The sequence below is a fragment of the Arachis hypogaea genome, chromosome 15 (genome assembly GCF_003086295.3).
Source record: "Arachis hypogaea cultivar Tifrunner chromosome 15, arahy.Tifrunner.gnm2.J5K5, whole genome shotgun sequence".
NCBI lineage: Eukaryota > Viridiplantae > Streptophyta > Magnoliopsida > Fabales > Fabaceae > Arachis > Arachis hypogaea.
The window spans coordinates 88,862,776-88,875,906 of NC_092050.1; positions in this window are offsets into that span (position 1 = coordinate 88,862,776).

The following is a 13,131-nucleotide window of genomic DNA, read 5'->3' on the forward strand; positions in this document are numbered from 1 at the left end:
TTAAATTGGTTATCAAATTTCCATGTAAAACACCCAAAGCAAAGAAAACATAACCAAAAAAAGCATCAGAGAGGAATATAGCTTGAAGCAAGAAATTGAAAGCAACCACTATGTTCAAGGAATGCGTATGAACCAAGACGTAAATCAAAATATTTCAGTGTGAAACCTGTTCTTTTCACTAATTTTTCCTTAAGATGTTAAACTAATTGAAAACCTAAAATTCGAACCTAAAACCCCCAAAAATTCACAGAACCAATTGAAAATTGATACATACTTTCTCTATCTTAATTAGACGTTGCAGTTCATCGTTACTATCAAAACCATACCCACCTTCGAACTGAAAAGTGAGAGCGAGTTAGAGAATGAGCGAGAAAGGGAGGATACAGAACAGAGAATGTTTACCTGGTGACAGAGGATACGACGATGGTGATGAGCGGCAAGACAACGACTTGGCGACAGAGCACGACGGCGGCGAGACATCCCTTCGACCTCCTCGGCGGCAGCACAGCAGCCCGACGATGGCAGAACGGCGATGGCAACAAGCCCTAGCAGTGGCGGTGGAGCTTCAGTGGCGACGAAGCACCCCCTTCTTCTCTCCTCCATCGCGTTTTCTCTTTTCCTCGAGCGCTCTCTCTCTCTCTCTGGCGCTCGACAGCGACGGCGGCGGAGCCCTAGCCGGCGTCGTCCTTTCCTACCTTCCCTCTCTTCTCTTCTTCTTCCCGTTCTCCCCCTTTCGGATTTCTTCCCTCTTTCTGTGTGTGTGTGGAGTGAGGATGATGGTGTATGTCGCGTGAGTGAGGGTGACTGGGTGAGGTTAAATTTTTTCTAAGTGGGGGGTGACTAGGTGACTGGGTGACTGGGTGTGTTGTGCGCGAAAGGGTTGGCTAAGGTGAAGGTTATGCGTGAAGGTGATGAGAATGGCGAAAGGATGAGCTTCTGGAGGAAATAGGGTTTGTTGTGCGCGAAGTGGACTGTGCGTGTGTTCTTCTGGAGGGAACTGAAAGGGAAATAAAAAATTTGCTAAGTGTTAGAATTTGCCCTACATACATTAGGCATCACTTTTAAAACGCACCCAAAACATAATAAATAAGTTACTCTTTAAAAGAGTTCTCTTTGATACGAAAAGTGAACCCATAGATATCAACCTACGGCTACGCTTTATAAGTGATTTCTATAATACCTATGGCTACACTTTTTAAATGATGCCATAATTGTGTATCTTTTTCTCTTATAAAAAGGCAACACAGAGAAAAGCGTAGCCTATTCATAAAGTAGGCTACGCTTTTCAAATGTAGCTTAAAAAAAGTGTGGCTGAATGGGTATTTTTCTTGTAGTGATTTATTCTTCCAATCTAGTTTATGAACTCTTCATGTTAGATTATAATTTCACTTATTAATGTTATTTGAGGTATTTCAATTCATGATTGCTTTCTTTAATTTATGTTATTGTTGCTTTACATCTGAAGGCATTTTTATCCCAGCAAATTTACTTTTTTTCCTCTTTTGGTCTTGGTTAAGAAAGCAGTAAGTCAGGAGTTATCTCATCTCAACATAATTGATAACTGTTATCTTTGCTAATTGAACTGAGCTTCAATAATCCCAACCATTTCTAAGGAAATAAATAGGATTCGAAGATCAAACTAATTAGTCCCTTGACTTTCCTTTACTTTAGTAAAGGTTGACTAAGTGAAATTAAGATTCAACTTTCATTGTTATTGATAAGAATAACTAAGTCTGGACTTCCAATTTCTCATACCTTGCCAAAAGTTTGCTTTGCAGCTATTTATTTATTTTAATTGCCATTTAATTTACCCGCCATTAAGTTACTTGTTCCTTATTCTTGAAACCCCAATTTACAATCTCCATAACCAATAATAAGAACATACTTCCCTGTAGTTCCTCGAGAAGATGACCCGAGGTTTAAATACTCAGTTATCAATTTTAAGGGGTTTGTTACTTGTGACAACCACAACGTTTGTATGAAAGGACTTTTGAAGGTTTAGAAACTATACTTGCAACGAGGATTTATTCGCAAAATTTCTAGACCACGCAAAAGTTCCTCTCATCAATGACTCAGGAAGACCATCATTAATCCTGCTTGGAAGACCATTCCTGAAGACTTCAAAGTTCAAGCTGGATGCATTCTCAGGAACTTACTCCTTTGAGATAGATGGCAGAACAATGAGTTTCAGTTTAAATGAAGCTATGAAGCATCCTCTAGAAGATCATTCTATCTTCCAATGCGACATTATTGATGAAACTGTAGCTGAAGTTCACCAAGAAGAATTAGAAGAGAAGTATATGGAGCAAGGTCCAAGTGTGGGGACACTTTCTGAAAACCATGAGAAGACTTTACCATTATTACCAGCCCCAGATGATCTAGAGCCTAGCTATGAGCAGAAATTAGAGTAAAAGCCCCTTCCTCCACACCTCAAGTATGCTTACCTTGAGGACAAGTAGAAGTTCCCAGTTATCATTGCAAGGAAACTCACTTCTCAACAAGAAGAACAACTACTCAGTGTGTTGAGAAAATATAAGAAAGCAATTGGATGGAGCTTGGCAGATATAGTAAGTATTAGCCCCCAAGTTTGTGAAAACAGAATATTCTTAGAAGAGGGAGCAAAGCCTGTCCGTCAGCCTCAAAGAAGATTGAATCCCACCATCTTAGAAGTTGTCAAGAAGGAAGTGACCAGGCTACTTGAAGCAAATAATATTTACCCGATTTCAGATAGTGAATGGGTCAGCCCAGTACAAGTAGTGCCCAAGAAGTCTAGAGTCACAACAATAAAGAATGAGCATAGAGAGCTTCTGATAACTAGAGTGAAGAATTCATGGAGAGTTTGCATTGACTATAGGCGTCTGATAAACCACTATTTTATGGTTTATCTTGTACTCAATTGAGTGATTTTCATCAACTCTTTACCCAGTTATTCATACTATTTGCATGGTTTTACATTTGCCTTCCTAATTATGTGCTTTGATTGAAAACATGTTTCTTTGGACTTATATTTGCTAATATTAATCCTCTCTTATTACCATTAGATGCCTTGATATGTGTGTTAAGTGTTTTCAGAGATTATAGGGCAGGAATGGCTCAGAGGATGGAAAGGAAGCATGCAAAAGTGGAAGGAATACAATAAGTTGGAGAAATTGCTAAGCTATCCAGCCTGACCTCTTCGCACTCAAACGGCTATAACTTTAGCTACAGAGGTCCAAATGACGCGGTTCTAGTTGCGTTGGAAAGCTAACGTCCGGGGCTTCGATTTGATATATAATTTGCTATAGTTGCCTCAACGCCAGGTGACGCGAACGCGTGACCTGGCCAACACCCAATCCGCGCGACCGCATGGACGACGCGGCCGCGTCACCTTTCCGCAACCTGAACGTGACAGAAATCACAGGGGGCGATTTCTGGGCTGCTTTTGACCCAGTTTTCAGCCCAGAACACACTGACTAGAGGCTATAAAGTGGGGGAATGCATCCATTCATGGGAGGCTCTCATAATTCACTTTTCATGTTTTAGATGTAGTTTTAGAGAGAGAGGTTCTCTCCTCTCACTCTCTTAGGATTAGGATTTAGGACTTCTCTTAGTTTTAGGAGTGACTCTCGATCCCAGGTTCAATGTCCCTTTCTATTTACTTTCGCTTCTATTTTTATTGAGTCTAATGCTTTTATTTGTATTTGATTTATGTTGCCCAATTGGCTTATGAACTTTTTCATGTTAGATTTTGCTGCTTTGAATGTATTTTATTTGAGGTATTCCAGATATTTATGATTTTAATTTAGCTTTCTACATCGTTGGCTTTGGTTAAGAAATTAGTAACTCAGGAGTTATCTTTCCTTAGGGATTAACTAGGATTTGAAGATCAAACTAATTAGTCACTTGACCTTCCCTTGCTCTAGTAATGGTTAACTAAGTGGAATCAAGAGTCAATTTTCATTATTGTTGATAAGGATAACTGGGCTAGGACTTCCAATTTCTCATACCTTGCCAAAAGTTTATTTTACAGTTGTTTATTTATTTTAATTGCAATTTAAATTACTTGCTCCCTATTCTCAAAACCCCAAATTTACAATCTCCATAACCAATAATAAGAACATACTTCCCTGCAATTCCTTGAGAAGACGACCCGAGGTTTAAATACTCGGTTATCAATTTTAAAGGGGTTTGTTACTTGTGACAACCAAAACGTTTGTACAAAGGGATTTCTGTCGGTTTAGAGACTATATCTACAACGCGACTGTTTTTATGAACTTCTTTACTGGCAAAAATCTTGACGTCAGCGTCTCAACCAAGCCACTCGCAAGGATTATTACCCCTTGCCATTCATTGATCAAATGATTGATCGCCTGTCAGGTAAATCTCATTATTGTTTTTTAGATGGTTATACAGGCTACTTTCAAATTCATATAGCTCCTGAAGATCACGAAAATACTACTTTTACATGTCCTTTTGGGACTTATGCTTATAAGAGAATACCCTTTGGCTTATGCAATGCATCTGCTACTTTCCAAAGATGCATGATGAGTCTTTTCTCTTATCTGATTGAGAACTGTATGGAGATTTTTATGGATGATTTCAGCATATATGGTGCTTGATTTAGCCTTTGCTTAGATAGTTTATCTAGAGTGTTAGATAGATGTGTTAATACAAACCTTGTATTAAATTTTGAAAAATGTCACTTTATGGTCAAACAAGGAATTGTACTAGGACATGTTGTGTCTAATACTGGCATTTCTGTAGATCCAGCAAAGGTAGATATTATTTCTAGTTTACCTTACCCCTCCTCCGTGAGGGAAGTCCGTTCGTTCCTTGGCCACGCAGGTTTTTACAGGAGATTTATTAAGGACTTCAGTAAGGTAGCACTGCCTTTATCCAGACTGCTGTAGAAAGATATTGAGCTCGAGTTCAGTGAAAGTTGTATGCAAGCGTTTGATAAGATGAAGACCGCCCTGACTCAAGCTCCAATTGTGAGAGGACCTGACTGGAGCCAGCCATTTGAAATCATGTGTGATGCTTCCAACCATGCAGTAGGAGCAGCGCTGGCTCAGCGCAAAGGTAAGGACCCTTTTGTAATTGCTTATGCATCTAAGACTTTAGATGTTGCTCAGTCTAATTATACTACTACTGAAAAAGAGCTTCTAGCTATTGTTTTTGCTCTGGATAAATTCTGAGCCTATTTACTTGGTACTAAGGTAGTAGTGTACTCAGACCATGCAGCTCTAAAATATTTATTAGCTAAAAAGGAGTCCAAACCAAGGCTAATACGTTGGATACTGCTGCTGCAAGAATTTGATTTAGAAATTAAGGATAGGAGTGGTAACCAGAATCTAGTGGCAGACCACTTGAGTCACCTTGAGCACATTGAGGGTGACTCCACTCCTATAAATAATAATTTCCCATTTGATAACTTACAAGCATTATCTGAAGTAGTTCCTTGGTATGCACCTGTAGCTAATTATCTAGTTAGCCACACTTTTCCTCCAAATTTTACTAAGCTCCAAAGAGACAAGCTGAAAAGCGAGTCCAAATATTATATTTGGGATGATCCATATTTATGGAGGTACGGCGCTAACCAGGTAATTAGACGGTGTGTGCCTCAATCAGAATTCCAGTCTATTTTAGAGGCCTGCCACTCATCTGAGAGTGGAGGACATTTTGGCCCTCAAAGAACAGCTAGAAAAATTCTAGACTGTGGATTCTGGTGGCCTACTATTTTTAAAAATGCAGCTAAATTTTGTAAATCTTGTTCCCCATGCCAAAGATTTGGTAACATATCCAAGAGGGATGAGATGCCTCAACAGATTATGCTTTTCTATGAAATTTTTGATGTTTGGGGCATTGACTTCATGGGTCCATTTCCAAATTCTAGCGGTTACTCTTATATATTATTAGCCGTAGATTATGTTTCTAAATAGGTGGAAGCAATTCCTACCCGTACTGATGATGCTAACACTGTTGTTTCCTTTGTTAGAAACTATATTATCTGTCGCTTTGGCTCACCACGAGCAATCGTGAGCAATCAAGGCACCCACTTTTGTAACAGGAGACTAACAGGATTACTGAAAAAGCATGGGATAATTCACAAAGTAGCAACAGCTTATCATCCCCAGACCAATAGGCAAGCAGAAGTCTCTAACAGAGAGATTAAACGTATTCTGGAGAAGATAGTAAAACCTCATAGGAAGGACTGGAGTACCAGGCTACAAGATTCACTCTTGGCATATGGAACAGCGTACAAGACACCCATTGGGATGAGCCCCTTCCGCCTGGTATATAGAAAGGCTTGCCACCTCCCCGTAGAGGTGGAACACAAGGCTTTCTGGGCTGTGAAGGAGTGCAACATGAATCTTATGAAAGCTGGTGCTGAAAGAAAGCTACAACTAGCAGAACTAGAGACCCTCCGCCTAGAAGCATATGACAACTCCAGGCGTTACAAGGAGAAAATGAAGGCTGTCCATGACAAGCCCATTAAAAGGAGAGAATTCAGACCAGGGGAGTTAGTTCTTCTTTAAAACTCCAGACTGAGGCTCATGCCGGGTAAACTGAGATCAAGATGGGAAGGTCCATACAGAGTAGAAAAGGTAGATCCATATGGAGTTTTCCACCTGCGTCATCCTATTAACTCCAAATTTCTTAAGGTTAATGGACATCGCCTAAAGCTTTACCATGGTGAAAAGATGAAGAATCAAAAGGAACTAGAGATTTTCCTCTTGGAAGATCCACCAAGAGAAGCTAAATGAGCCTAACGAGCGTCCAACTTAAGGACGTAAAAGCAAAGTGCTAGGTGGGAGACAACCCACCATGGTATGATCGTTCCGTTTCAGTCTTAGTTTTATTTTTACTTTATTTTTATGATGTTAATGACTCTTCTCATCATCCCTGTATTTAGCTGCATATAGCTTGTATGTGCATTTTGCATTTTAGTTTTATTTAAAAAAAAATCACACACGCACGCGATGCGGCAGCGTCTCTGACGAGTCCGCGTCACCAGTGCGTTATGAAGACAAGAGAATTGGACAGTAAGTCACGCGAAAGCGTGGCTGGAGGTGTGCCTTAGGCACAAACATGGCCACGCATCTGCGTCACCCACGCGGCAGCGTCAATTGGAAAATAAGCCTCCCACGCGTCTGCGTCACCCACACGAATGTGTGACCTTTAAAATCGACGTAAAAGAGGTGTATGGCAGCAAGTTGCGATGGAGCTGGGCTGGAATGATGCTAAAAGCACCAACCTTGTCACGCAACCGCGTGCCCTACGTGGCCGCGTCGCCCCCCAAACATGGCCATTCACGCGAGCGCGTCACCCAGAATTTTGGCACGAAAGCATTTGAGACAGAGAGTTGCGCGAACGCGTCGCTGCCCTCGCGCCATTCGCACAAAGCAACTCACGCGACCGCGTGACCCACGCGTTTGCGTCACTTGAACACATCGCATACCACGCGACCGCGTCAGTCACGCGTTCGCGTCGCATGCGGCGCACAGAATATCCAGATTAGCCAAAATATCTTATCTTTTCTTCTCCCAAATCCTTATTTTTCTTTTCCCTTATTATCTCTTTCTTCCCCCTTCCCCCTTCTCTAACCATTCTCACTTTTTACCTTCTTCTTCCTCATTTTTCACACCCATCATCAAGGTTCTTTTCTTTCTCTCTTTACTTTTTACTTTCCCTTATCAATTTTATTATGTTTTAAATCTTTCTTTTCACCGTCATTATTTTTCCTTATTCTCTTCCTTTTTATTCCTTTTTATTGGTGTTGAAAATTTATTTCAGTCTTTATTTTCCATATTGTGCTTGTGGATTATCATGGATTTGTTTGACAATTATATATTACTTTTTATAAGGGTTGCTTGCATGTTTCAATTTCCTACTCTCAATAATATTTTCATCATGCATGCCAAGTGTTTGTGAAAATGCCCGTATGGCATTGCACACTACTTTACTTTATTCTATTCCACTACTTTAATGCCTACTTTTCATAAAAGCCCATTTATATTTCATTGATTAAAATATAATTGTCAATACAAACAGATTGTTAGTTTGAATGATGTGGTAATCTAACTTGGACATTGAATGCTTGATCTATGCTACTCATGCCCTTGGCGGCATGCCAATAAACATCTTTCATTTAATTGCCATCACATGCATTTACTATCTTACCTTTGATGAACTTTTCACATGTAGTCTAGACCATGTGTTAACGACATACTTATTTATTGTGCATGGATTACCACCCATATTGTTCGCTCCCTTGCTCGAACCCTTCACTTTACACATTACTTCCTTTTTCCTTTTTTTAGGATGGCCACCAAGAAAGGAAAAGAGAAAGCTATTTCCAAACCACCAGCAAGGAGAGGAACAAAAAGAGCATTAGTGGCAGAGCCATCTTCAACAGCAGTAAAGCCCTCAACAAAAAGAATCAAGAGGATCATCAAGGTCGATGGAAAAGGCAAAGCCTTTCCAACAAAGGACACTGCGCGGTTTCCTAACCGCTACTGTGAGCAGATGTTCCCCATCCTGGCAGAGAGGAATTATAACAATGAATACCTTCTTATCCTCCCAACCCACATTGCTGAATTTATTGAGCCCCGCATTGAGCGAAGACAATGGAGATTCCTACAGAGACAGCCACGGCAGGTTAATCTCTAATGGGTAGTAGAATTCTACTCCAACTATCACATGCCAACCATGCAGTCTGTCTATGTCTGTCAGAAGTAAGTCCCCATAACTGAAGAGGCCATTCAACACTCTTTAGATCTTTCCCCTGCTCTAGAAGGATTGGACGCATTCCAAGAAGCCTCACTCAAGCGCCAGACATACCAATTTGGCTGGGACACCGTTCTCAGAGTTATCGCACAACCTGGCAGCAAATGGATCTACGGATACCATCGATCCCGACCAAAAGGGATATCGGCTTCAACACTTACCCTGGAGGCTCGAGTATGGGCACAAATTATGTCTCATTACGTCTTTTTGAGCACTCACGAGTCCTCCTTCACTGTAGACATGGCTGTTTTACTCTGGTGTATCCTTACAGACCAGCACCTCAATTTACCAAGACACATCTGGAATGCAATGGGACACGTACAGATAGTGGGCAACTTACCTTTTCCCGCCTTGGTTTCAGATCTCGTCTCGACAGCCGGAGTCTCCTACAGAGCTGGAGACACCAAAGCCATACTCCCACGAGATGATCAGTACGTCCCTAACGGGAAATATATCAGACCACCAGCAGGTGCTACAAGCCAGCCCATAGAATCGGCTGAAGACATTCCTCCTTCAACACCATAAGCACCTACAACAAACCAACTGCTCCATCAAATACTTGAAAGGTTGGATCGGCAGGAACACAAAGCAAAGTTAAGAGAATGCCGGACTCCACCTCATTTACCAGCACAGGGAGCCATGACGGTCCCGATAGTGGAGATGCTGCTACCAGCCCCTCTTTATTCCTGACAGATGGCACCGAGGACGGTGCGAAGCCTTAAGTGTTCATACCTTGGGTCGAACTAGGCGAGCCGCGTTGGATGAAGACAAAAACGACCGACCTCTCAAAAAGGTTGGTCATTACCGACCTCTTCCCAAAGAGCTCGGCCAAATTGTTATAAGGGCCCAAGTAGGCCCAAAGCAGAAGATCACAGCCCACCTAAAGGCGGCTTGCCAAAGATAAGGGACACACCCACAAAAGATAAGATAAGATAACTAACTTATCTTAAGGGAGGTCACTCCACACTACTATAAATACACTGGAGCACCCAGGTATAACTCATACTCTGATTTTACACAAAAAACCTGCTCAAAGCCCATGAGGGTACATCCCACTACATACAACCTTTGGAAAGTAAACTCCGTCTAGGACGTTAAGCATAGATTACATTGTAGTCGACGTGAGCTCCGCCTACAATGCTCTAATAGGTCGGACAACGCTGAACCAGCTTGCCGCTGTGGTCTCCACTCCACACCTATGCATGAAGTTCCCAACTCCGGAAGGTATCGCTACCATAAAGGGAGACCAAAAACTCGCACGACGCTATTATAACGAAAGTCTGAACCTTAAGGGTGACCCCAGAGGAAAGGAAACCAATACTATAGAACTCGGGGGAATTCTAGCTCGCGAGGAAGTCTGCCCTCAACCAGAAAGTGAAACCAAAGGTTCAAATTGGAGACACTTAAGACAAAACAACAAGTATATGGGCAAATCTAAGAGAAGACTTAAAGGAACTACTAATAAAGCTCTGAAAGGATAACTCCGACCTCTTTGCATGGAAGGCCGCTGACATGCCTGGTATTGATCCCAGACTATTGTGCCATAAGTTAGCCGTATACCCAGGGTCTTGGCCAGTACAGCAGAAACGTAGGAAACTCGGCCCAGAGAGGTCGCAAGCTGTAGAGGAGCAGGTACAGGCCTTGCTGGAGGCATGATTCATAAGGGAGGTAAAATATCCATTGTGGCTGGCCAATGTGGTATTGGTCAAAAAGTCAAATGGGAAATGGTGAATGTGCACTGATTACACCGACCTCAACAAAGCCTACCCAAAGGATCCTTACCCACTCCCGAACATAGACACACTAGTTGACACTTCGTCAGGCTATCAGTACCTCTCCTTCATGGATGCTTACTCGGGATACAATCAAATCCTAATGTATCAACCTGACCAGGAGAAAACATCATTCTTAACCCCAAAAGTAAACTACTGCTACATAGTCATGCCCTTTAGACTCAAGAACGCAGGAGCTACATACCAAAGACTGATGAACAAAGTCTTTGCTAATCACATTGGGAAACCAATGGAAGTTTATGTCGATGACATGTTGGTAAAGACACAAAGGGAGGAAACATTGCTATCCGACCTTACTAAAGTGTTCAATACCATAAGAAAGCATGGGATGAGACTTAATCCCGTAAAATTCACTTTTACGGTAGAAGTTGGCAAATTCTTGGGCTTCATGCTCACCCACAGAGGAATCAAAGCAAACCCAAATAAGTGCCAGGGCATACTTCGCATGAAAAGTCCGACCTGTGTCAATGAAGTCCAGCAGCATAATGGAAGACTAGCGACTTTGTCTAGGTTCCTAGCTGGATCAGCCTTAAGATCTCTCCCCTTCTATGCAACATTAAGGAAGGAGAAGAGGTTTGAGTGGACCCCAGAATGCAAACAAGCCTTCCAAGATTTCAAGAAATTTCTGGGGTGACCACCCGTCCTTTCTCGACCGCAGGAAGGCGAAGAACTCATACTATACCTCGCCGTAGAAAGCCGGGCAATAGCGTCAGCACTAGTCAAAGAAGACAAAAGTGGGCAACAACCCATTTACTTCATCAGTAAAGCTTTACAAGGGGCCGAATTAAACTATCAAAAGATAGAAAAGTTCACCAACGCCCTCATACTCACTTCTCGACGACTCCGCCCATACTTCCAAGCTCACGCCATCAGAGTACGGAATAACCAGCCCATAAAAGGTATTTTATAGAAAACAGATTTAGCTGGAAGAATCCTATAACGGGCAGTCAAGCTGTCAAAATTCGACCTCAAATATGAAGCTCGTACAGCTATCAAATCTCAGTACCTGGCCGACTTCATCGCAGAGTACACTGACACCCCGGGCACCCCCACAGAGTGGAGCCTTTATGTGGATGGTTCCTCGAACAAAACTGGGAGTGGTGCAGGTGTCATTTTAGAGAGTGATCAGGGAACCCAAATCGAGCTTTCATTAAATTTCAAGTTTCTTGCCTGAAATAATCAAGCTGAATACGAAGCCTTACTGGCTGGTTTGAAGCTGGCAAGGGAGGTAGGAGCTCATAAGCTTACCATTTTCAGCGATTTACAGGTAGTTACCTCACAAATAGAAGGGAGCTACCAGGCCAAGGATCCCACTATGAGGAAATACTTAGACAAAGACCAGAGAACAGCCCAGGCAATTCATGGGATATGAGATCCGACATATACCCAGAGAACAAAATACCCGAGCTAATGCACTTTCAAAACTAGCCAGCACCAAACTAGGAGGCAATAACAGAAGCCTCATGCAATAAACACTACAAAATCCATCAACCACAGAAGAGAAAAAGGTCCTAAACATATCAGACCAAGACTAAGGGTGGATGACTCCTATAGTCAGCTATCTCAAGTCAGAAATACTTCCCGCAGACAAAAAAGAGGCAAAAAGGATAGTACGAGAAGCACAGTACTACACCATAGTTCACGACGTCCTATATAGGAAAGGAATCTCTACACCCCTCCTAAAATGCATCCTGACCTCCGCTACAAAGGAAGTTCTCGGAGAAGTCCACAGTGGCATGTGCGGCAATCACCTTGGGGCGCGAGCTCTCTCCAAAAAGGTACTCTGAGCTGGATTCTACTGGCCGACCTTGCAAAAAGAAGAAACAGAGTTTGTCAAAACATCTCCCCCATGCCAAAAGCACGCAAACTTTCATATCGTACCACCTGAAGAACTCATTTGTATCACTTCACCCTGGCCATTCACAAAATGGAGGCTCGACCTCCTCGAACCCTCCCCCCGGGATCAAGGCAAGTCAAATTCCTCATTGTTAGAATAGACTATTTCACAAAATGGATTGAGGCAGAACCTTTAGTCACAGCCACCACCCAAAGAAGTCAGAAGTTCTTATACAGAAACATTGTCGCAAGGTTTGGGGTGCCACACTCCATTACTACAGACAATGGCACTCAATTCACTGACACGGGCTTCAGAAATCTGGTAGCTGATTTGAAAATCAAGCACCAGTTCACCTCTGTAGAGCACACACGAGCCAATAGACAGGCGGAAGCCACCAACAAAGTCATACTGGCCGGGTTAAAAGGGAGACTACAAGACGCCAAGGGAGCTTGGGCTGAAGAGCTCCCACAAGTCCTATGGGCAGACCGGACAACACCACATTCAACCACTGGAGAATCACCATTCCGACTTGCTTACGGAATGGAGGCAATAATTCCCGTGGAGGTTGAAGAAGGATCTCCCAGAATGATCCTCTACAATGAAGATACCAACTCCCAAGCTCAAAGGGAAGAGCTCGACCTACTTCCAGAAGTCCGAGAAAGAGTTTGAATTAGAGAGGAAGCGCTAAAGCGTCGAATGGCTCTGAGGTATAATCAGAAGGTAATCCAGCGAAGC